The sequence below is a fragment of the Pinus tabuliformis genome, chromosome J (assembly GCF_031772625.1).
Source record: "Pinus tabuliformis cultivar Carrire ecotype Pingquan chromosome J, CPIR1, whole genome shotgun sequence".
In the NCBI taxonomy this organism is placed as follows: Eukaryota; Viridiplantae; Streptophyta; class Pinopsida; order Pinales; family Pinaceae; genus Pinus; species Pinus tabuliformis.
Window position 1 is genome coordinate 1,501,008,173 of NC_142295.1, and position 26,403 is coordinate 1,501,034,575.

Genomic DNA, 26,403 nt, shown 5'->3' on the forward strand with positions numbered 1-26,403 from the left:
TTCTCCCTTCAAAATGACTCACTGCCCCTCCTATAGAAGCCCACTGTCCCTCTTGTAGATTTCCTGTAGGTGCTCCTGTAGAAAGCACCAACAGCAAATATAGGGAAGAAATTGATGGAGAATGGTTGTTACAAGGCTGTGGGAGCACAAGAAGACTGATGTGGCTAAGTTACTAGGAGAAAATGAAGAAAAAGTGGTGAGAATGCACGAGGAGGAGTTCTCATTGCTTTTTATGGCTACTTTCGGTTATGAGCGTTGAGCAGCAAGGTGTACGTTGGCCATATTCAGACTGTCGGTCCCCACCTGCTTGGTCACCATGGGCCCTCCTCATAATCATCCCTCATTATTGCATTGGATTTCACACTTCCTCCCACTACCTGTCCTTGGCATCTTGTGCTTGAGTTGACTGTGCACACATGTGGGTGAAATCTCAAATAAGTGGAGTCAACTAAATGAAGGTGACCAAGTTAATTGGCCACCTTGCCCTCATTCAATCTCAACCATCTCATTTCTTTTCGTATGACTCCTAATTACACAAATGCAAATGAGGAGTGATTTAGTTACTAACTTGTGATCTGAGTGTATTTGCTGTGAGGTGTTATGGCTTTCTCTGGTGCATGCCTACACTTCCCTTCATGCATGTTGTCTCTGCTAGCTAATGTGTGGTTGTGTACTTTTGTAGGCTCTTCTTTTTCTAGAGCTACACTGTATGTGCCTTTTCAACCTGCGAATGTGCACTCTTTTGCTTTTGGTGCTGGACTTCTATGGGATTAGCTACTACAGGAATTCCTACAGGAGATCCTGTAGCAGCTTATCCACTGGAAAATTTAGCTTTTCCCTGTGCTTCAAGCTCAATAATAATGCCAGAGGTGTCATAAATGATGGAGGGATTGTAGGTAAGCTTCAGGTACAGTTATTGGTTCCTTTTCCTCTTTTTATTTTTGTTTTTTTTTCAAAACCTAAAAATTGTTTTTCTGTGTTTTTCTTGGACAGGAAGAAAAAAATAATGATGCTTGGGGTGTGATGTAGGCTTGGAAATGATGGAAAGGAGGTTTGAAGATGGTAGGAGGGATTATAGGGTCTTCAGAATCTTTTTTGTCCCTCAAATTGCCTTCTGTAGACACTTTTGGCTCTCTATAATTCCCACAGGAGCCTCCTATAGAAAACACAGTTTTGGAAGAAAAAGGTATAGCGGGGTGAAAGAGATGCCAAAAATGATGGAGGAAGGTGTGGAGAAGATGAGATGGATGCTGGTGTGGATGTCAAGGTCCCCTTGGCACCTTCTTCTACTCCTTGTAGTTCTCCTGCAAACCTGTAATGCAATAAAAATTCTTTTTTTTTTTTTAAACAACTAGGGCACCTCAAAGAGTTTTTCACCTTAATTGCCTGCCCTGGGCACCTCCAAGGGAGGTTTTCACCCAAGGATCTTATTATTTTTCCCCTCCTTTTTTTTTTGACATCACTGGGCCACCTCAGAAGAGGTTTTCAACCCAATGATGGGACTCAAACACCTCATGGAGGTTTTCACTTGAGTCCTTATTTTTTATTTTTCTTTTCTTCAGTGTGTGGGTGAAGTGGAAGCTAAGACATGCTACACTACCATCACTGTTTTATTCAAATCTTCATTAAACTCTCGCTTGGAGAGGGGTTCCTTGTAAACTTTCAAGCAATGTCCATTGACAAGCATGGGGATGGCATCATCATCAATGGTTCTGATTAGAACTGAACCATTGTCATTGCATTTCTCCACAGTGGAGGGTCCCGACGATCTTTTCCTCAGCTTGCCTTTGAAATATTTGTATCTTGAATCATAAAGTAGTGCCCAATCTCCCTCTTGGAATTGCTTCTCCTTGATATTTTTGTCATCCCATATCTTTCTTTGAAGCTAAACTACATAGAGAAGGGCTTGTAATCTATATTCATCCAATCCATTGAGCCGAAGTAATCTCTCCTTCTTTGCATGGCTGAGGTCTAGATCCAGCTAAGCTGCCATACATAAGGTATTGAATTCAAACTCTATTGACAGCAAATCCTTCTTCCCATAGACCAGTTCATAGGGTGTGAACCTGGCGGTGGTCTTCCATGTTGTGTTGTAGGCCCAAGTGGCCTCAACTAATCTATCTGCCCAGTATTTTCTGCTGCTGCTCACTACCTTGGTTAGGATCCCTTCCAATGCTCTATTAGTGACCTCCACTTGCCCATTGGCTTGTGGATGGTAAGGGGTGGAAGTCTTATGCTTGACCTTATGATGTGTGATCAGGTCTTCAATCAGGCTGGAAGTGAACTGACTACCTTGGTCTGTGACCAACTCTCTTAGATACCTGAACTTGTAGAATATATTTTCTCTCAAAAATTTAGCTACTTTTTCCTTTGTCACCACTTTGATTGCTTTTTTCTCTACCCACTTTGTCAAGTAGTCGGTGCACACAATGATGTACTGCTTATGCTTTGAAGGGGGGTTGATAGGCCCCACAAATTCCATGCCCCATTTCTCAAATGGCTCAAAGGTCACTTGAGGTTGCATGGGCATTTCATCCTTTGAAGTGGTTTTCCCCATCCTCTGACACCGATCATACTGGCTCGTGTATCTCCTCACATTGTGATGAAGAGTGGGACAGTAGTAGCCTACTTGAAATATCTTGAAGGTGGTTCTTTTTGCTGCAAAATGACCTCCACAAGGCCTATCATGACAGGTCAGGAGGATGTCAAAGACTTCCTCCTCCCTGACACATCTTCTCAAGATCTGATCTGGGCCCAGTTTGAAGAGATTGACTCCAATCCAGGTGAAAGGAGCGCTTTTCCTTACTATCCTTCTCTTCTCTTTTGAGGACAGGTGTGGTGGGAACTGTGCTAAAACCAAGTAGTTCGCTATATCAACAAACCATGGAGAGAGTACTGATATAGAAAATAGGTGTTCATATGGGATTTGGTAATCCACCATTCCTTCTTCACCTCCAGGCAAATTTACTCTAGACAAAAAGTCAGCAACAACATTCTCTTTACCAGGCTTATCAATAATGGTCAAATCAAACTCCTGCAGTAAAAGAAACCATCTAATAATGCGAGCATTTACATATAGTTTGTTCATTAAATATCTAATTTTAGCATGATTAGTGTGTACAAAGGGTTGATAGCCTATGATATAATGTCTGAATTTGTTTAAGGAATGCATGATAGCTAGGAGTTCCTTCTCGGTCACTGTGTAGTTTAACTTTGCCTTTGAGAAGTTTTTGCTTATAAAGTATATGGTATAAGGTAAGTTATCAATTTTTCCTAAGGCTGCTCCTATTTCTTTGTTCAAGGCATCTTTGTGAATGTGAAAATGTAGGGCCCAGTTTCGACCTTTGAGAATTGGGGCAGTCACTAGCTTGCCCTTCAAGGTATCTATGGCTTCTTGATAGTTTTCTGACCATATGAAGTCAACATCTTTACCTAGGAGGCAAAACAAAGGAGAGGCTATCTTGTTGAATTCTTTATTAGATCTCCTGTAATATCTAGCTAAGCCTAGGAAACTTCTGCATCTCTCACCTTTTGAGGAGGTGGAACTCTTTGGATGATAGCAATTTTGTTGGGGTCCACCTACAGTCCTTATTGAGATACTGCATGACCTAGCACAGTCCCTTAGTCATCAAGAATTCACATTTTTCCGGACTAAGGGACGGGTTCATCTCAATACACTTATCTAGAACATTTCCTAGGTTAGATAAGGCTTCCTGAAAGTCAGAGCCATAAGGAGTAAAATCATCCATGTATATTTCTACTGCATCATGAACCAATTCAGAAAATATACTCAATACCGCTCTTTGGAAAGTGGTTGGAGCGTTGCACAAACCCAAAAGAAGGACCTGTATGCAAAAGTACCCCAAGGACAGGTGAAAGTGGTCTTATCTTGGTCTTCTGGGTTGATTGAATCTGATTGTACCCACTAAACCCATATAGGAAGGAGAAAAACATTTTCCCTGCTAAACCGTCTAACACTTGATCTATGAAAGGTAAAGGAAAGTGGTCCTTTTTAGTGGATTTGTTCAATTCCAGATAGTCGACATAGATTCTCCACTTACCATTTTTCTTTGGCACTAGCACCAAAGGAGAGACCCATTCACTATCAGAAATGGGATAGATGAATCTTGCATCCAACAATTTATGCAGTTCTTCCTTAACAATATCTTTTAGTGTTGGGGTCATCCTCCTTTGAGGCTACTTGACTAGCTTGCAATCCTCTTTGATGTATATATGATGAGTACATACTAAAGGGTGCACTCCCTTCATCTCCTTATAACTCCAAGCAAAGGCATCTAGATGTTTTATCAGTAGGCTGCATAGTTCCTTCTCTCGGGAACTAGGTAGGGATGGATTGGTTTTCAATGTTCTTTCTGGGCCGAACTCTATATTTTTGACATGAGGAGAAGTAGGGTCAGCCACGTAGATATTAGTTGAGGGGTTGTTTTGGGTTTCTCTTACTATGTCTTCTAATGCTGATACACTAGGAGGTGGATTCTGAATAAAATTTGCAATCATATGATCCTCATCTTGTGGTTTTCCCTCCATTTCGATTTCTAATGCACAAAGCGGTGCAGAATAAACTTCATCTTCATCCTCCTCCTCCAACCAGAGAGATAGATCATGTTATAGCAGGGGTTGGGTAGGGGGATATAGGGTTAACTGCTTGGACATGTGCCCATTCTTTATGGTCATGTTCCCAGCTCGGCAGCTGATGTAGGCATCAGTTGTAGCCAACCAGGGTCTTCCCAGAATGAGAGGATACCCAGTGAGCTTTTCCTTTGGCTGGAGAACTAATAAATCCACAGGGTACTCCCAAGAATCAATGGAGACCATCACATCTTCCACAATCCCTGTTATCACCCTAAGAAACTCTCCTAGGTTGTAGCTCGGAGATGCTCGGGAACATATAAATTCAACTTATTGTTGCAAATGGATGAATGGAAGGAATGATGCTTGTCCAAGCCAGATAACTACTTCTACTATGCTTAACTCTAGACATGCGTGAACAGCCCTAGACTACAAGGCTTTTGACCACCAATTATTCACAGATCAAAGATTGGGGGAATTGGAGAATAGTGACCACACGAGTAGATGCACAAGACCTTGTGTTGGCCAGCTGCAACCAGTAAAGAGGTCTACAAATCTAACTCCCTTATGTATAGACAGGATGACAGCTCTCTAGCAGTAGGTGAAAAGAAACCTGAATAACTCATTCACTGATACATACAAGACTTTAACAAAGATATAGGATGACAACTCCTCTAACGCTAAACATCAAGAGTTCAGGAAAACAATGTATCAGGCATAGCCTGGAACAGAAGAAGAATGGAAAGTGAGTAAATAACAACAAAAGAAGCTTGTATTAGCTGAAAATGAAGACGAGATGCTGCAAGTATCAAAGTAGTTACAGTCTCCAGAAGTTGAACCTTACATCAAAAAATCAACCATCAACCTTGATTACATCTTGTTTTTGGGTATATATAGAGTTTATTACAAAGGCACTCGGCCATTCTAAATATGGAGGGGTCATAATTGACCACCAACCACTTTAACTACTTGATGGAGTCTCTGGTGCATTTGCTTGCTTCAGTGGATAATTCTAATCTTTTTCTTGTGCTCTGTTGTCCTCTTAGGTGGCTGAGGTGTCGTATAGGATGAAATCTCGTAACTGTTAAATGCGGTTATCTACTCGAGCTCTGTCCTTTTCCTTCTCAGCCATACTATCTATTGAATGCGGTTGTTGAGGAGGAAATGCACCTGGTACTTGTAGACTGGTCACCTTTGTCCTTTTGGAGCATAGAACAGTTAAGAGATGCAGATTGCATAATAGGTGGATGAGTAGGAGGAAGGAGAAGGGTTGGCCATCAGATCAGGAGGATAGATGGTAGAGATGACTTGGCAGGGGATATTGGAAGAAGAGGGAGTGGAACGAGTGTGAGCCATTGGATCTTGGTGGAACTAATCCAATAGTGGTCAGGTGAGGAAGGTGCAGAATGGTTATTATGCGAGGAAATAGGATTAAGCGATAAGCAGTCTTGATCACACCACCTTTGGGCATTAGGCGGTAAAAGGGTGAGGGCTTGCGATTCCATTCAGTGCGTGACACGTAGGAGGAGAGAGAAAAAATGCTCTCCATCACGCGCTAACGCGCCATCACTTTGTGGGCGTGAAATGAGCAAAGGTTGTTCGATCTTGATGGAACTGATTGGGCGAGTCGCTTTATCGGGCGTGATAGGAGTTGTCGGATCGGGTTTTTCTTTTGGTAGTTTTGGGCCTTTACGTAGGGCGTTGTGTGATTGCGATCAGATAGCATCGCAATATCACATCGGCGGAAGCCAAGGGGCATAGCCTTTATACACACATGGATGCAACTTGAAATAGCGATTAAACCCATACCCAATAAAGGAATTAGTTGTCTTTAGGACTGATGAAGGGAATCTGAGCGGTGCAAGGGAAGGAGAAAATGATTGTTGTGAGCCTCTTTTGAGCATGACCAAGGACCAAGTTCATTTCCTACCATTAGAAATCAAAGGTATGTAGCAGAGCTAACACTGGCTCCCTCTGGGTATGAGATCCTCCCTGTGAGGTCTCAATAACTACATATCATTGCCTTTCCTATCAAACCAGATGAGCAAACTTTCCTAGTGTTCCATTAGGCATAGAGCCTAATTAAGCTTACACTAAAACTAATAAAACAACATATTTACAACTTTAAGGCCTAAAGATCTTAAACAACATAATTTTTCAAAAATCGCCCATTAACTGGACCGTCGAAAACTATCATGCCTTCCATACTTTTCAGTATGAAAGTATTGTTCCCTTGGATCTGAGAAATGATAAAAGGCCTTGTCCATAAATCATCAAACTTCCCATGGTTGCCTTTCTTCTCTTGGTCATCTGGATGTACAGAAACCTGGTTATACCCTAAAAATCCATCCAGGAAAGACATTACTTTGGCCCCTGAGACCTTCTGCAACAAATGATCCATCTTGGGTAGGGGATAGTTGTCTTTCTTCGAGCATTGGTTCAAGTTTTTGAAATCAATTCAAAGCCTGATTTATCCACTTTTCTTCCTTACCACTACTAAGTTGGCTACCCATTTTGAATATCTAAGAAGGACTATGATCTTGGCAACCAGTAATTTTTCGATTTCTTTTTCAATCAGAGGAAGGAGAAAGGGGTTTATGGGCCCCAGCTTCTGCTTAAAAGGGATGGTGTCTTTCTCTAAAGGGAATTTATGTTGGATGATCTTTTTGTCATATGTTTTCAGGTCACTATATTCCCAGGCAAAAACATCAGCAAACTGCTTCATTAAATTGCAGTATTTAGCACTTTGGGCAATAGATAGATGGGTGGACATATTTATATATCTTAGATGATCTAGACTCCCTATGTTATGCTTACAGACTATAGATTGGTCTTCTTTTTTGGCAGCCTTATAAGGCACATCATTCTGGTCAAACAACTTTTCTAAAGGAACCAAACCCTTAGGTATCTGATTGTTGGGCAGTTGGACAATACTATCTTTGCCAATTTTTTTCTTAAGCCAGGGCTGGGGACTTTCTTCCAAGGCTTCATTCTCTTGGCCAATTTGCATTTCAAATAATTCATCAATGAATTGAAGAAATCTATTCACTTCATCATCATCTTCAAAAACTTTCCAATGCTGGACATTATCAGGCAAGGATGGTTAATATTTCATTTGAACTTCATAAACTAGTCTGGGAGGCATGGGAGGGATAAACATGCTAGGAAACATAGTAAGGGAATTAGCAAGATGATTTTTTACTCTAGGGATATATGAGATACAAAAATGATAAAAAGAATCTGTAAGTCTCCATACCTCATCTCTATATGCTTTCAACCGTGGGTTCTTTTCTTGAAAAGTTTTGTTCACTTGTTGAATGATAAGATCAGCATCTTCAAACACCTTTATGTTTTTGAATCCTCTGTCTTTTGTTGCATTAAGACCCAATATTAGAGCCTCATACTCTTCCATGTTGTTGGTGACATGGAAAGCCAAATTAAAAGACAGATGTGTGCTTTCTTGTTTTGGAGATACCAGCACCACCCCTACTCCTGCAGTCTCCTTGGAACATGCTCCATCAAAGAATATCTCCCAAACATGACTTCCTTGCTCTCCCAGGGCTTGGACTATTGGTTTCTTGAGATGCAATGAGGCCTTCTGGGATTCTTCAATTTGGAGGATACATGCTCCAAAGTCAGTGTCCACAGCATAAATGGGATGATTAGAGGGATTCTTCTCATCACTGATGATGTAGGTCAGTTGTGCTTCTCTATACAATCTCCTGCTTTCCCCTCCAAAAACTGGGATAGTGGCATAAGATAAATCATTTTGTAATGTCCCGCCTAGTCTCTTAATCTATCCTCTGGACAACAACATGCCAAACTTAGGGGGAACATCTACCACCACAATATCCATCATCATGCTCTTCATGGGCAGCTGAGTTAGGGTAATGGCAAGGTATTTGATTAATCCTAGGCACTTTACCTTTCTTGAATCAAATGAGAATAAATCATGATATGGTCTGGTAATATCAAGGCCTAACTCTTCCATGACAGCTTTAGGCATCAGATTGTGGCTGGCTCCTGTGTCCAGTAGGCAGTTATGGAGGGTTTTGTCATGAATGGTCAAGGAGATATAGAATGATGGGGAGCTATTATCAACAGGTTCAATCATTGGGCTAAGCACAACTATAGGCTTATCATCTTGTAAATTGACATAGTCCGCGGAGGCTTGTGAGGCTTTCAGCGCAAGAGCATCAAGGATAGGCTTTCTAAAAACTTCACTCTTTACAAGTTCTATCAGAGGTACAGATATTTTTAAGTTCTGGTCTTCTGATTCAAAGCTGAAAGGGAAAGGGGACTTATCAGGACCTCTTACCTCTTGAGTTGGTGCTTTGAGGATGACTGGGTCAGCTGATGGTCTTTTCTGTCTGATATTCTGTTGCTCTATTGGGACAATGGCTTTTTGGGCAGGATTCTCCTTGACATTGTTTTCTTTTGACCTCAAATTGTATCTTCGCTGCTCATCAGCCTACAGAATAGCCTCTCTGTCCCACCTTTGACTGGTTTGGTCATGTAGCAATGATTCTTCGTAGGCAGCAAATGTCGCAAAGGCAGCACTGCCTTTGTCTTCCATGCAATGAATTTCATCCTCTTCTTAAAATTGTTCCTCCTCCATGACTACATTCTGGAAAGGAGCCTTAACTCTTTGCTCTTCATTTTCTTCTTTACCCCTTCGAATGATCTACAATTTTTCATTTTCTCTTCTAAATGGATTTGGATTTCTTGGAGAAAATGTGTTTGGAAGCATTGCTTTTCCAGAGTTCTACTCAACCTTCAGCTTGGATATCTTAGTAGCCAATGACTCTATCATCTTAGTCATTTTATCTAATTTAGGTTCTGAAGATGAAGTAGAGGAAGAAGAAGCCTCACCTCTGTGCCTCCTTCTGTCCGCATAACCTTTAAGTTTTTCTGCAGCCATAATATTAGATTCCACCTCTAGGGCTGCATCTTGCATTTCAGCTAGAGTAGCACATCTTCTTTCTCTCAACAATAGGAAGAAATCAGAGTCCAAAGCATTGGTATAAGTGAGTTTGGCAAAGGTGGGAGTTGGCTTTACTTTAGTTGGTATCTTACTATACATACAATTGAATATTTTATTAAAATCAGGCAATGATTCCCCATTTTCCCTCTTAAGGTTTCCAAACTCTGTATGGTAATATAGAAAGTCTTTTTTATCTCCCCAATGCTTTAGAAATACATCATCTAATGCTTCAATGTCTGCTATAGATCCAAGGGTCAATTCTCTAAACCACTTTCTAGCCTCTCCATCAAGGCTCTGGACAAACACTCTCATCCACACATCATCCTCACTGATATCTAGGTTATCAGCATAATTATAAAAATATTCAAGGTGTTCTTCAGTTGTTACTCCCTCTGTACCAGTGAACTTGGGCATATATTTCTGATACTCTCCAGTAGGCATGGCATTCAAAGGGACAGGCAAGACCAGGGGTCCATACCTAGCAGCTATGATTCTTTCCATCTTCGTGGGTGTTTGTTGCCCTGCAATGACTAGGATGGGTGGAAAGATACTGACAGATTGGGTGGTAGGAAGCAATGAAATAGATGACAGACACAAAGGAATATGATGGACTATATGAGAGGCTTTCTTTGGACTGAGATCCAAAAAGGAACTAAATGAACAAGGAGTTTATGAATCTCTGAGGGTATTTCTTCACTAACAATGCTAGGCTCTATATCTTAAAATTGTATATTCTCAGCTATAGTCCCTTCTTGCAGAGATACATAAGGTTTTTTGGGCTTACGTGATCCTGATGCTCCTTTCAGTGATGTTTTCCTCTACTTAACAATCTTCTCAGGGTCAAGCACTGGGTCAGCTGGTGATTTCTGAGGATTTCTCCAGGTATGCCTCACAAACTGAGCCAGAACTACAATGTGGAGTCTCCACTAGGTTGATCCTCCAGTAGAGTCACTAGATAGATTATTACAACCAGAAATCTATCCAGACTTTGTCTATCATCAAAGCTAGAATTGTGTCATTATCCCAGGGAAGCTGAGCTTCAATGTCCTCTCCCTGGCAACGGAACCAATTAATGTTATCACCCCAAGAAACTCTCCTAGGTTGTAGCTCGTAGATGCTCGGGAACATATAAATTCAACTTATTGTTGCAAATGGATGAATGGAAGAAATGATTCTTGTTCAAGCCAGATAACCACTTCTACTATGCTTAACTCCAGACATGCGTGAACACCCCCAGACTACAAGGCTTTAGACCACCAATTACTCACAGTTCAAAGATTGGGTGAATATGGAGAATATTGACCACACCAACAGATTCACAAGACCTTGTGATGGCCAGCTGCAACTAGTAAAGAGGTCTGCAAATCTAATTCCCTAATGTACAAACAGGATGACAGCTCTCTGGCAGTAGGTGAAAAGAAACCTGAATAACTCATTCACTGATACATACAAGAATTTAACACAAAGATAGGATGACAGCTCCTCTAATGCTAAACATTAAGTGTTGAGGAAAACAACATATCAGGCACAACCTGGAACATAACAAGAATGGAAAGTGAGTAAATAACAACAAAAGAAGCTTATATTAGCTGAAAATGAAGACGAGACGCTACAAGTATCAAAGTAGTTACAGTCTCCAGAAGTTGAACCTTACATCAAAACATCAACCATAAACCCTGATTACATCTTGTTTCTGGGTATATATAGAGTTTCATTACAGAGGCACTCGAACATTCTAAATATGGAGGGGTCATAATTGACCACCAACTGCTTTAATTGCTTGATGGAGTCTCTGGTGCATTTGCTTGCTTCAGTCGATAATTCTGATCTTTTTCCTACGCTCTGTTGTCCTCTCAAGTGGCTGAGGTGTCGTATAGGATGAAATACCATAACTGTTAGATGTGGTTATCTACTCAAGATCTGTCCTTTTCCTTCTCAACCATACTCTCTGTTGGATGCGGTTGTTGAGGAGGAAATGCACCTGGTATTGGTAGACTAGTCACCTTCGTCCTTCGAGAGCACAAAACAGTTAAGAGACATAGACTGCATAGCAAGTGGACGAGTAGGAGGAAGGAGAAGGGTCGGCCATCAGATCAGGAAGATAGATGGTAGAGATGACATGGCAGGGGATATTGGAAGAAGTGGGAGCAGAACGAGTGTGGGCCGTTGGATCTTGGTGGAACTTATCCAACATTGGTCGAGCGAGGAAGGTGCGCGACAGTTATCGGGCGAGAACAAAGGATTAAGTGGTAAGCGGTCTCGATTGCACCACCTTTAAGCATTAGGGGGTAAAAGGGTGAGGGCGTATGATTCCATTTAGCATGTGACATGTAGCGATGGAGGAGAGAGAAAAACCGCTCTCCATCGCACACTAACGTGTCATCGCTTTGTGGGCACGAAATGAGTGAAGGTTGTTCGATCTTGACGGAACTGATCAGATGGCGGAGGAGTGATCAGGCGAGTCGCTTTATTGGGCGTGACGGGAGTCGTTGGATCGGGTTTTTCTTTTGGTATTTTTGGGCCTTTACGTAGGGTGATGTGTGATTGCGATCAGATCACATCGTAATATCACATCGGCGGAAGCCGAGGGGCATAGCATTTATACAAATGGATGCGACTTGCGATAGCAATTAAACCCAGACCCGATAAAAGAATTAGTCGTCTTTAGGACTGATGAAGGGAATCTGAGTGGTGAAAGGGAAAGAGAAAATCGTTGTAAGCCTCTTTTGAGCATGACCAAGGACCAAGTTCATTTCTGACCTTTAGAAATCAAAGGTATGTAGCAGAGCTAACAATCCCCTCAGTGGTCACGGTGGAGCAGTCTGCTAACTGCAGCACTATCATGGTCTTCCTCAAGGAGCTCTCAAGGTTAAGTTTGAGCATTTTGTCCTTTGTCATCACATTAATGGTAGCTCCTAGATCAATCAAGGTATGTGGGACCATTGTGCCATTGATGTGGACATCAACTACTGGGCTTCTAGGATCTAGATATGTTGGACAGATTCTCTGCCCCAACATCAGGTTAGATAGTTGTCCTATGACATTGATGGTTAGGGAATCTCTCTTACGCCTTCCTAGATGCCTAAAGCACTTCTCTTTAATCAACCTATTGTATATAGGCACATCTTTTATGGCTTGGATAAGTGGTATGTTCACACATAAATGTTTCAATTATCCCAGGAGTTCAGTCTCTTCTGGGGTAGGCTGGATTGTCATGGATAGACTCTCAGGAAAGGGTGGATTTGCTTTAGGTTCACTTTCCTCTTTATCTTCCTCAACCTCCCTGGGTGGAGGTTGGCTATCTGGGAGAACTTTCCAAGATCGCAAGTTAATTTCTTGAATATCCACAGCATAAGTTGGGCATGATGGTTCCCCACTATAAACATGTTGAGCATGTCTATTGTTCGGGTTTGAATTTGGCTAGGTAGGCATTTTGGGTTGCATTGGTGGAGCATAAGGTAACGGTTATGCTTGGGTAGGTGGTGTAGGTAGAAGAGTGGGAAGAGAGTTGTATTAATGCCTCCACCCCTGATGAGGTGCATTCCACTGAGGCTGTGGCTAAGCATAGGATTGAAATGAATGGGTGGCTGGTTGGGCATGATATTGAGATGAGAAGGACCAAGGATGTGGTGTGGATGAGGAAGGATGAGTAGGGGGGTCCCAAGAAGGTATGGAGGGGACTTGGTTGGGGTTGTAGTATGCACGAGATGTCCCTTGAATCCCCTGCTAGTATGGCCTAGGTACATGTGGCCTCCTTTGGTTTATGTAATAGATCTGTTAAGTGACTCCTTCAGCCCCTTAGTATACAACTTTAAGTCTGGGAAAGGAAGGGTACTTGTATGTAGAATGATTTTCTTCATAGACTGAACAAACCTCTATAGAGTTCAATGGGCATTCATTCCTAGGATGCCTCCTGGTGCATCTAGGGAAAAAAATGGCCAAAGTCCTCTCTGCTTCCTCTTGTTTTATTTTGATATATAAGGTATCCATTTGCATGGCAAGAGTCTGCATCTCATGCTTGAAGTCTTCCAGCATGTTTCCAATTTCACCTTTAATGGATGAATTTGAAGAAGAGGTACTGGCTATGGGTTGACCCCCCTACCTTTCTTTCTGGATGCTCTAGAATGGTTTCTAAAAACAATCTTTATGTCCTCATAGGATAGTTGGTAGATGTCTCCCCCAGCCAGTAGATGGAGGGTGTCCAAAAGGTCTTTGTGGATTCCCTTGAGCAAGACCAACTTTAGAGACTCAGGGTCAAGTGTACACTCAGCCCCTTTGTAATTGAGCTGGAACCTCTCTTCGTAGTCTTCCAGGGACACATCACTTCCCATGGTTATTCTAAATATTTCTTCTTTAGTATCTTTTGACCTACAATAGTCTCGATACTTGTTGTTAAAGGATTGCTACATCTGAGCCCAAGTTGTGATGCTATTGCCAGGTAATCCCATGAACCAGCACAATGTTGTGTCCTTGAGAGTAGAAGGGAACAGTTTCAACTTTTTCTCATCTTTTGCATAGTCATAAGTTCGACAGATAACAGCAAACTCAAACAAGAAGGTGTCAGGATCTTCTGTAGTCGGGCCATGGAAGTGAGGTAGGGTTGAAGGAGTTATATTTTTCATTTTGGTGTCCCCGTTGGTCTCTCGAATGGGAAATGTACCCTCTATTCTTTCTCCATTTCCCCTAGCATTTTTGTTTTCAGCCATTGGATCCAAAGGAATGTTTTCTTCTTCATCTTCCCCTATAGGTTCTTCAAATATCTCTGGCTATTCACCTAAGGGTTCTTCTTGATCCCAACCATCGAAGAAGAGAGAAGGTTGGCTATGTGAAGCAGTGGGGGTGTTGGGCAGAAATTTTCCTGAGTAATCTCGATTCTTATGAGGCATGAAAGGAAATATTTTTGGTTGGTTTTATGTTTCTTTTTCCCCACACTAATAGTACCTGCAGAAACTGACATTGTGATTGAACAAAACAAATTGCAACTAGTTGAAATGAACTTGCTGAATGGAAATTTGCAGAATTGAAAAGGAAAGCAAGGAAATGCAGAACTGAAAGAAAGGAAATTACTAGTCTACCTTTGTAGAAATGGAATTTGTAGAATTGGAATGGAAAGCAAGGAAATGCAGAACTAAAAGAAAAGAAATGACTAGTCTAATTTTGTTGAAATAAACCATTAGCAGAATGTTGCAAGAAGAAATAGAAGAAAACAGTAATCAAACACCTGCCCCTGCTCCTAACTTGTTGACAGAGCCATCAAACTCTAAATACCATGTGATTTCTTGCTTATGGTCAGTATCAAGAGATTGAGTTGTTTTAGGATCGGGCAGATTTAAAATTTCTGTTTGGGGGACTTCTTTTGGTAGGCTAGCTGCATCAATTGCTGTGACAGTTTCGTGGGTATTTGCAACCGACTCTTCGTTGATGTGTGCTTGTTGCTCTAGAGTGAAGGGCTCATTATCAATTGAAACATTTGTATCATCATTAAACAAAATAAAAGAATCCATATCAAAGTGGATTGAGTAAATGGGAAAATTTTCAGGCTTGCTCTCACTACTTACCACATATTTCATGAGCGTTTCTCTATACAGTCTCTTTGGTTGCCCAAAGACTGAAATGGTGGCATAGGAAAGGTCTAATTGAAGGGATCCTTGGAGTTTTTCTCCCCATGATCTTGACAGGAGCATACCGTACTTTGGTGTAATGTCAGCAACCACTACATCCATGAGGATGGTCTTGTTTGGGTATTGAACTAAGGAGACACACAAATCTTTGATGAGGCCTAGACATTTCACTTGACTTGAGTCAAATGAGTACAGATCTTTGTAAGGTCTTGTAACATCAAGATTCAGTTTTTCCATTACTGCTTTGGGCATAAGATTGTGTGATGCCCCTGAGTCAAACATAGCATTGTGCAAAACTTTGTCATGTATATGCAAACTGACATAAAAGGGTGGGACAGGTCCATCTGTTGATTTTCCGTTAACTTCTGGGCCAAATAGCAGCTCTGGGGTGTCATCTAAAACATTTACATCATCTTTGACCTCTGGCATTTGAAGTGATTTTTGAATTTGCTGCCTATATACATCGTGTTTAGCCAATTCTGAGAGGGGAATGGATATTTTTAACTTAGCTATTTCTGTCTCTAAGTTAAATGGCTTTTCCAGTGGAGTTTTGGTGTTGATAATAGCAGTTTTTTCTGTTTCATTTGAATTGTCTGCGTTTTGCTCTTGTTTATCACTGCTATGGGAGGTTTTTGCTTGCGGTTTTTCAACTTCAGGAAAGTTTTTTGGAACCCTGTTCGAGCTTTCTTTCGAGGAAGAAGGTGGCAAAGGCTGATCTTTGGAAGGCTATATCTTTGTTATGTATTCTACAGTCACTTGATGTGGGTTTGGAATAGGTATATCAACTGGTTCTATTACGACAGCCTTGCCTTTAGTCTTGTTGGGTTGTTTGCCTTCCTTTGTTTTACTAGGTTCGGGAATGTCAATGGTCCTAGTTCTCAGCTTATATTGTTTGTGTACTTCATACACAGCGGTATCATAACCTTGTTTAAAATCAAAAGACTCGCCAGACCTAGTCTGAAACTGATTGTAATCGGGTTCATTTTGGTCTTCTTGGGACAGGACAGTTTGGTGCTCACCCTTTAGATCCATTAAGTTCATGTGAGTGTCCTCTATGGGTTCACTAGATGTAGATCCTTCAACATAATTATCTTGGAAAGGGGGTCTTATATCATGGTCTTGGTTAGGCCTACCAGCATTTGTGTTCTGCATTTTTCTAAAATTTGGGTTCCTTATGGTATTAGACTGTTGTCCTTCCCATGATGCTTTTCTCTCAACATTTTCTACTCTTTCTCCCAGCCTTTGCAGGCCATTGATGATAGCATCCAGCTTTTGATCAAAAGTTGAGGGTTCTTCCTTAAAGGTGGTTCTCCTTTCCATTCTAGCTCAGTTTCTTTTGGCAATCAAATTGGCTTCTATGCTAACAACAACATTTTTCATGTCCGCAAGGGTTTGAGGAGCTCTTTCTTTTAACTAGTATGCCATCTCCGGGTCGAATCCATCGGGAAATTTGTACAAGGCCAGATCAGGTGGAGGCCTTAAGTTCTGTGGTATTGCGTTATATACATTATTGAATCTTGCATGGTACTCCAAAAAAGTCTCTTGGGGACCTCTTTTGATCGTATCATATTCAGCTAGTATGTGCAAGGGGTCTTTCTTTTTCTCCCATCTGTTGGTAAAGGATTGGTAAAGCTCATCTGGGGTGGTTATGGAATTTGCAGCAAGTGATCTGAACCAAGTTCTCACATCACCTGTCAAACTCTGAACAAAAATTCTCATTCTTACACTATCATCATCTATCTCATAGTTTTCAAAATAGTCTTGCATCTTTTTGGTGTGCTGAAGGGCTGTGAAAGGACTGGTGGAATCAAAATATGTGATTTTCGATTGGTACTCTTGAGGTAAAGCCCCAACATTAGCAGGTAATTGCAGGGGTGCATATCAATTAGCCATATTGGTAGGTATCAGTGGAACAATGAGGATAAGTGGAACAACTGGAGTAATGGGGATCACAGGAGTAACTGGAACGCTGGAAACAACAGTAGTGTCAGTATGTGTAGTGAATGAAGGTGTGGAAGGAGTACTACGGGATGTAGATGATGAACTAAGGGAAATAGGGGTTGAATGGAATAAAACCTTGACAGGAGTCGGAATACTACTAGGGTAAGTTGTTTCAGGGCTCAAATCAGCAAAATTTTCATGTCTTTCTTGCTTCCTAATGATTTTAGAGATTATATTAGGGTTTTCAAAAATAGCTAGAGGGTCAGGATCTAGATTTGACCTTGTATATCGTGGATTTTTCTTGGGAGCTAGCTTCCGAATTGTTTTTTGGATAATTTTCTGGGAAATGTTTTTTGTAATCAACAAGGGACTAATTAAAATGTGAGACAGCTCGTTTGTAACTTAAAACTAGCATGAAGATTGACTGAAGCAACATTTATTTACTCCTGTTAATGCAAAGCAAAAAATAGTCTCAAAGGCTTCCTGGCTGACATTCAGGCTTCATCTGTAATTTTAAGAGATAAACAGCAGTTGGAAAGTTTGATTTATGGTCTCAGCAGAGCTTTCTTACCTTCTTCGTGAAACTATCTGAGGAAGTTCCCAGTGGAGTCGACATTATGTTATCACTCAGGTTTTCCTTAAGCTCTAGAAAAGGATACGACCAAGGTAACCACAGACCAACTTTGGATTGCAGGTTCTAGCCAACCTGCAATCAGAGAGGGCTCTCTCTTTAAGATTTAGCTTTGTTGAAAAGGATTTTAGGCTAGGTCTCGAGTTCAGAGGGTTTTTGTTTTGTTTTTGGTGGGAAAATTGATGTTTTCAGACGAAGAGGCAAGGCATAGTCTGGAAGTTTCAAACCATTGGGCGTGGAGTCAAGGAGGATAAATGCTGGTGCGTTTCTTCAGTCACAAGAGAGGGAAAGTGGAGCAAGATAGTTGTGCATGAAACAATATCTCAAGTTAAAATGATGGGAAAAATGCTAAGTGGTGAGAGGCAAATAAGAATCTCTCAATCAGCTTAATAGAGGAGGTAACAGAGCGCTACCTAGGGGCAGTAAAGAATCCGTAGATAATTGGCAAACACAGGTGAACTGGGGTAAACATGAGCCAAGAGGAATTCATATTCATAACCAATTCAATCAGAGAAAAACATAAAGAAATGGCAGAAATTGAGCATAGAGAGTATTTAAACTAATTCTAGGCTATTCTTTCTTTCTGCTATTTAGATAGTGGTAAACAATAAACATAGGTAAGATGCACTTATTGCTTCAGGCTGCAGCACAAGAATTCCATATTCATATCTCCAAAAACATTCATTCACAACAGTCAGTTTTCTCTCCAAACTTTCAGCAATCTTTGATTATAGAAAAAACTCAGGTATACAATGTGGGTCTCTAGTGAAAATTCTCAATCAACCAGCCCTTGAAACAATGTAGAGGGCGGTATATATAGGGAAAAACTACCTACAGAGTTCCTTTATTACATCTTGACCTAATCAGGTCTAAAAGAAAGATGATTACTTAACCTAATCATATCCAGAAATAAATGCAAAAATATCTCAGGCTGCGCTCAGGGCCGCAGTATCAAAACTGAGTAAATGATGTTGTCCTTGGTGGCTTGCTGTAGTGTTTCCTGAAATAAATGTGTATGGGTTTTTGCATCTCCGCTGTTTGTCTGCATTTAAAGCTTTAACTGTGATTTGAGGGCTAGGATGGGCTTACGCCTCCTGATTTGACTTTCTGGGGGGGGCTCATCAATGTTCAGGTGCTTCGAGCCCCTAAAAAATCTTGACTGATACTCTTTGGCTCTTCTTCTTCCCCTGATACTCTTTGGCAATAAATTGAAGTTGTTCTGACGTGCTGTGGGTCTTATTCACAAATTAATGGCTGTTGTTCGGCCTCTGTTTCCTTCAAAACTGTTTTCTGCTCCTTCCGGCAGGCTTCACGAAGAAAAAATGGGTCATTTGATGCCTTTCAGGCCTGCTGGGGGCCGCAGAATGAAAATATTCCCTAAAGATTCCCCATTCAGGCCCAAAAAATCTAGCAAATCGCTCATCAAAAACAACCTCAGAAACTGATTCCGGGGCTCCGAAGTGCGATTTTTTGCCCTTTGCGCCAAAAAGCGTTGATGACGTCAGCATGATGTGACGTTGTATGGCGGGTGACGTCAGCGATGACGTCAGCATGATGACATGGTGGGATGATGTCATCATGTATGGACAGTGACGTGGCATGACACGTGGCAAGGGGCCACGCAGGCAGGTGACTCGACATGTGACTGGGCAGAGGGGGGTGACGTAAGCGGTGACTGTGCAGGGGGGTGACGTAAGTGGTGACGTCACCGGGCAGGAGGCGGTAAGTGGTTTTGTGGCGCACCACCTTTGGGGGGGAAGCGGTTTTGTCAGAGGGGGCTCCGCCACAGCCCAGGAGCTGACGCGTGGCGGGAGGTACGGCGGGAATACCGCCCATCTCCCGGACGCTAACCTTCGGGCTGTTCGGAGATGGGACGGCCCGCCAACCGTCGATCTGGGCGCAGGACGATCGGACGGCTGGCGGCGAATGTGAAGCGGCGGGAAGTTAGGGCGGGGAATATTCAAGGAATATTCCGAATTTAATATGCGCGCGGTGGGTTTAAAACTTAGGTTTATGTGGGTTATGGGTGTTATATGGGTTTAATACGCGGGGTTAATGTATTTATGCAAAAACTTTGGGTTAGGGGCGGAAAAGGGGGTTTTTGAGGGTTTAGGGCTAGGGGAGAGGTTATTAATCTGGCCAGGTGTCAGATTAATCCCTACTTTGACACGGATGGGCTAAAAACAGCCCCGGATGGACCGTTTTTTCCCGGACTTATAAAAATATGGCTATATTGCCAGGGAGGGGATATTCACATAGGGGAATTTTATATACAAAGTTTTAATAGGGGAAAGGGGAAAACTGATAGGGAGTTATATAATACTGTTAGTGGTTAATATGAAGGTGACCAGCAAGCGCTAAGGTCAGGGATCTTAGGCTAAATTTGGGGAAAAGAACTTGTAGAGAACTGAGATCCTTGAGTGAAGCAGATCTTCACCAAGGCAACTGATATGGATGATGATGAATCTAAGAGGAATCAAGCAGATCTTGACCTCTTTGGGAAGTTAGTAAGGGACTTGGGGAATTAGAAGAAGGGGAAGTTAGTTATGTTCACCTTTGAGCTCCTTTGCCTGAAAACTGCCTGCACTGTGATCTGTAAAGATAAAGCACTTCGAAACACAAAATTGACCATCAATCATCATTCTGCAACCACAGCTACCTACCCAGCCTATTTACCTAAAAATTTTTTCTTCTTCTTTGGGTGGGTGCACTTAGACTTGCAGACCCAGATTTACAATTTTCTTTTGAATTCTTCCTATCTAGATCTACACTTATTTCTACCAGGGCCCAGATTAAACAGTTGGGTCCCTTTGATTCTCTACCTATCTACAAATCTGCCAAGATTAAACTGTTTGGACAGATATCATTCTCTATATTCTAAAACAGGAAATTGAAACCTAGGGAGACCAAGATTAAACTGTTTGGACCTCCCTTAAATGAAAACTCTTCAAAACTGGAACAACTTATCAAAAATTGGAATCAGCAGTAGCATTTGGACTAGCACACTTCATGGCTTTCTTCTTTGGTCTCATCTGGAAATATGGAACACTGCAGCCTGCAAAGTATGACATATTTGGTATGTAAAAATGTCGATCATGAAAAATGATACCCTGTTGCAACAGGAGGCTAACAGATCCTATTGATCCACCTGAGCCTTCCTCTTCTAGAAAGAAGCCCTCTTGGCTTAGGAGGCTACTCGATGATGCTGAAGGACACACTGCACCCTGAGGAACCTTCCGTGAAAGTAAGAAACCCAACAGGTATCAGGGATACCTAACCATCATGAGAATGATCATACAAAATGAGCCTTCATCATTCTCAGATGCCATCAAGCATGAAGTATGGAAGGATGCTATGACCAAAGAATATGAGTCTATTATGAAGAATGATTTTTGGAAAGTTGTTCCCATACCCCAAGACAAGACAATTGTCACTTATAAATGGCTTTACAAGATAAAGCATGTAGCATATGGAAGTACGGAAAAATATAAGGCTCATTTTGTTGCTCATGGATTCTCCCAAAAGGAAGGTATAGACTATGACGAGATATTTGCACCTGTTACCAAATATACCATCATCCGCTCGATCATAGCCCTTGCAGCTTCTCAAGGATGGAACCTACACCAGATGGATGTCAAGATCGCGTTCTTACATGGTTCAATCAAAGAAGAGGTCTACATGAAGAAACCCAAAGGATTTAAGATTTATGATCGAAAATCTCATGTGTGCAAGTTGAAGAAGGCCCTCTATGGGATGAAGCAAGCACCTCGAGCATGGAATGAGAGGATCGACTGCTACTTGATGAAGTTGGGATTCACTAGGAGTGAAGTCGACCCTAAGCTCTACTTTAAGGTTGAAGATGACAAACCTCTCATACTGGTGTTGTATGTTGATGACCTCTTTCTAATAGGTGCAGACCCTCTCATTCACAAATGTAAGAGGGAGTTGGCTTCTGAATTTGAAATGAAGGACCTAAGACTGATGCACTATTTCCTAGGACTTGAAGTCTGGCAGAAGCTAAGGGAAATTTTCCTATCAAAAGGAAAATATGTGGTAAAGATATTGGAAAGACTCGGTATGGTGGACTACAAGCCTGTTACTACCCCGATGGAGCTTGACTTTAAGAAGTTAAGCGGTAGCGTTGCTGGACATGTTTTATGAAATGCTACCAAGTATCGGCAACTCATCGGAGCATTAATGTTCTTTGTGAACTCCCGTCCAGATATATGCTTTGAAGTCAACACATTAAGTCAACATATGGTTGAACCTCACCACATACATTGGATTGGTGCCAAGAATCTATTAAGATATCTTCGTGGCACAAATTACATATGGGTTAAGATGCACTACCGAAGATGTGAGACTACTTGGATACACTAATGTTGATTGGGCAGGCAATGTGGTGGATCAGAAGAGAACTTTTGGGTGTTGTTTCTCCTTGGGATCCACTTCGATATCCTAGATGAGCAGGAAGCAGAAGTCGGTGGCTTTGAGCACTGCCGAGGTAGAGTATATTGCTGCTAGCATGGCCTCCTATGAGGCAATCTAGTTGTGAAATCTCTTCAATGAGCTATTTGGATTTACATTGGATACCACCGTGATCCTATGTGAAAACTAGAGTGGGATTCGTTTATCAGAGAATCTTGTATTTCATGATCGCTCCAAGAATATCGATATCATGTACCACTATATTCAAGATATGGTGTAGAGAGGAGCAATAAGGCTCCAATATATCGGTATAGATGAACAGGTCGCCGACATTCTAACAAAGCCCCTAGGGAAATTCAAATTCCTGACTTTCTGAGAAAAACTTGGTGTTGTTCAAAGACCCTCTGATGAGGGTCCTGTATGACACATTGAGCTCTGGGAGCTCTAGGGGGGTGTGGGGTACTTCTTGGAGTGACATATGACCACAGGGTGATTCACCATCCCATGGTGGTATACATTTACACTCCATGACAACTATGTAGCAGGATGATTGGTTATCTGGTGAGGTTTGGATGATATGTTCTCCATGACGACTATGTAGCAAGATGATTGGTTCTCCTGTGAGGTCTGGATGATGTGTTCTCCGTGAAGACTATGTAGCAGGATGATTGGTTCTCTTATGAGGCCTAGATGATGTGTTCTCCATGGCGTTTATGTAGCAGAATGATTTGTTCTCGTGTGAGGACAAGATTGATTAAGTTCTCCTATCAAGGCATCCTACCCATGTAGTTTGGGACTCATGGGAAGTACCTATCATCTAATCAATGAGTAAGGAAATGAGGATAGGGACCATAGTAGTACTGATGGACGCATCGTTGTATCTACCGTACTCCCTATGCTAGGATGACCTTCATTGATCTAAGATCAATGATAATGGTCTGGGACCAATGGTAGGAGTTGTATCCACTATGATGCTGAATTCAGGTCGGTTGAGACTGGTCTAGGACCAGTCGTACACACTCTGAGACTAACTTTGATTCAGTGGAGGATGGTATGATACATCCTCATTCATTGATCTGGGATCAATGATACTGGTCTGGGACTAGTGGTAGGAGTTGTACCCACTATGATTCTAACTTCGGGTCAGTTGAGACTGGTCTGGGACCAGTGGTACACACCCTGAGACTGACTTTGAGTCAGTGGAGGATGATACTGGTCTGGGACCATTGGTAGGAGTTGTACCCACTATGACGCTAACTTCGAGTCGGTTGAGACTGGTCTGGGACCAGTGGTACACACTCTGAGACTGACTTTGAGTCAGTGGAGGATGATATTGGTCTGGGACCAGTGGTAGGAGTTGTACCCACTATGACGCTGACTTATGGTCGGTTGAGACTGGTCTGGGACCAGTGGTACACACTCTGAGATGTACTTTGAGTTAGTATGATACATCCTCGATCATTTCTTCCTCTTCATAATTCGGACAAAGTAGAGCAGAGCAGAAAAAAACAGAGCAGAGCAAGCAGGATAGAGTAGATCAGAGCAGGGGTCAAGCTGTATAGGGCAGTGCATTTGATGGATGAATAGTAGCGATCGACAGACAGATTGCAGATGGAGTTATCCCTAGTTGAGAGGGAGTGTTAAAATTGGCAACTAGGGCCAAACTCCATGTGGGTCATATTATTCATGGTTGATAATATTTCTATTAGATTCCTCTCATCGAGAGGTGTAGGATTGATCTAAAGATTATATGATTTGATAACTATTTATGGAGATATGAATTTATTTTTATTATGGAATAATTATCAAGCTGACCTACAACTCATGTAGGCTCAGAAGCCCAAGAGACGCATCTATTCAATCATCAACATTTGTGTATAAATACAGGAGGACTTTTCCTCATTTGCACTCATCTCATCTCATCTCTCTCTCTCTCACCCGAGCCGAAAAAGGTCGTTCGAAATCTTGCACTGGTGCACAGCGAAATCTGGCATTGGTGCGAGGCGAAATCTAGCATTGGCGCGCAATGAAATCTAGCACTGGTGCACGGTGATATCTTGCACTGGTGCTCGGTGAAATATCTCTCTAGTGTGTGGCGATATCTTGCACTGGTGTGCAGTGAAATCTCTCTCTGGTGCGCAGCGAAATCTGGCACTGTGTGCGACTAAATCTTGCACTGGTGTGTAGCGAAATCTGGCACTAGTGTGCAGAAATATCTCACACTGGTGCACAGTGAAATCTCTCTCAGGTGTGTGGCGATATCTTACACTGGTGCATAGCGAAATCTTGCACTAGTGCATGACGAAATATTGCACTGGTGCGCGGCGATATCTTGCACTGGTGCGCGGCGAAGTCTGGGACTAGTGCACGGTGAACAACTCACCGGTGGAGACTTGACAAGTTCGATCTATGGTCTTCTGCCCTAGTTTAGGGCTGATCTGGGGTTTGCTATTGTTGATATAAATCAGATCTTCGTACTATTTCTCTCTTCTAAATTATTGAAGATAAAGGAAGATTTGATCAAAGGGTTTCCCCACATTGGGGTTTGTCCCTGGCTAGCCACCACATCTTGTGTCTCTTGTCTTGCCTTATTTTCTGTCGATCGTTTAATGTTCTATCTACACTTTACTTTATGTACATGCGATCGCTAATCTATGGATAATAATAAGGAAAGCAAGTAAACTTCTCTAAGCATAGAACCTACCATAAATTAACAACTGTGCTCCCAAAATCTTCTTCACTAAATTTTGTCAACCTACAACATCACTGCTATATTCATGACAACCTGTCTTCATATGAAGGAGTCTTCACAACTCTTCATATTGCCCAAACAGAGTCTGCAGAAGTTACCTCATGATGATTTTAAATAGCCATCATGATTTCCAACAATGTCTCCAAGATTTGTTGATGCTTTTCAACAGGATATCTTTGATAGGTTGCGCTAAGCCCTCAATGTCTGCACAAAGATAATTCTCTGTTTTCAACCCTTTGTTCTTTACTGTTGTGGTAATTGTTTCAGGAGTGACTGCTTCTCACTGTTCTTACTCTCGTGATATCTTACTTCCAAGAAACAAACTCACAAACGCTTCAATGCTAGTGCTATCTACTGCTCCCTTCAAACGATGACAGATGAAACTTTATTTCCCCTTCACATAATTGTTCTCTACTTGATTAATTCATCACAGGCCCGAGCCTTTCAAAGATTAACCCAATCAATAAAATTGCTTGTCCTTCGGCTTCTTTCCTATTGGACCTTCAGCTTTCTTCCTTCTTGCTCGATCTTCGATTTCCTCTGTTCCTTCAATTTCACGAATTGTCAACTGTTACTTCTTCTCTCTGTAATCAATGCCCAATTACATACATCAAGTGAAGTGTTTCAACTTGTTTCTATATATGAGTTTTGCCAATAAACGAAACAACCCATTCATTGGTGGAGGGGTCGACTTGTGCATGAGGTTGTATATTAAAATATATTGAAGGACCTTTTTTTAATATTCAATCAATTATAACTTAGCCTTTTTATAAAATTTGCATTATGGGAGAGGTTATACCCATATTATAATGGAAGTCTAGTGGTCCCCATATGCGACATCACCACTAATCACAATCGCAACTTTTCAGAGGTCTCTTACTATGCAATATATCGATGAGGCCCATTTTAATATCCACAATGCCCATATGGATGTCCCACATGCCATGTTATTAATCGCAATCGCAATTATCTGAAATCCCGCAATCGCAACTCTTAACATCACCGTTGTAACATGGTCGTTATTCATAATGCCGATGAAACAGATGTGATATAACATTAAACAATAGTTAATAAATATGTTGAGAACACAAATTCATCACAATCAGTGATCCATCAAGTCTATCACAATAGGTGGTTCAAGGTCCATGCTCTAGTTGAATATGCGGTCCGCAATTATCACAATCGGCGGTTTAGTTGTCTCAACTCTTGAGATTTGTGATATGATTCCTGACGAGGTGAATAAGATATAACATAATGGTGTATTGTAATGGTCTAGCGGGTCCACAATACATATATCACAATTGGAGGACCTGAATGTAACAAGACTTCACGACTTGTGACGCGATGGATGCGATATTGTATAGGGTTGTTACCATAATCTATTTCAGGTCCGCGTAATATCGTAATTAGGGTTTTACGCGGTGACAACCCTTTAAGACTTGCGATTTGAAACTTC